This window comes from Lagopus muta, chromosome 2 (genome assembly GCF_023343835.1).
Source record: "Lagopus muta isolate bLagMut1 chromosome 2, bLagMut1 primary, whole genome shotgun sequence".
NCBI lineage: Eukaryota > Metazoa > Chordata > Aves > Galliformes > Phasianidae > Lagopus > Lagopus muta.
Genome location: NC_064434.1, coordinates 34,247,838 through 34,248,373, shown reverse-complemented (window position 1 = coordinate 34,248,373; position 536 = coordinate 34,247,838).

Sequence of the window (536 nt, the reverse complement as noted above, 5' to 3'; positions counted from 1 at the left end):
CCGTGGTCTTTATCCGAAGGAGGAGGGGACGGGACTCCGCGCGCGGCCACTTCGGGCGGGGGGTAAGAGGGGGGGGGAGGGGGCCGGGCCGCGGGGAGGCTGCGGCGGCTCCGCTCCTGCTCCGCTCCGCTCCGGCGGGGGCACGGCGCCGCCCCCGCGGCGCTCCGCGCCCGCCAGGGGGCAGCGCCTCCCGCTCCGCGCCGCACCGCGGGACCGGGGAGAGCGGGGAGCGGCTGCCGACGCTGGAGTCGCCGCGCGGGGCTCGGCCCCACGGAGCACCCGGTGTCGCGGTGACCCCCGCGACGCTCAGAGCCGCGGCTGCCGGGGGAGGTGCCGGATCGGGTCGGTCTGTGGGGAGCTCCTGTGGTTGTAGCGTCGGCTGCAAGCTGGGCGAAGACACGGAGCGAGAGGCGCTCGGTGTCTGTGCGGAGCGGTGTGCACCCGGCGGGAGTACCGTGTAGTGCTCGGATGCCATCAATGGCTCCAAAATCAAGTGACTTCTCCCTCTGGGAGTGGCAGCGTTTCTACGACCAATG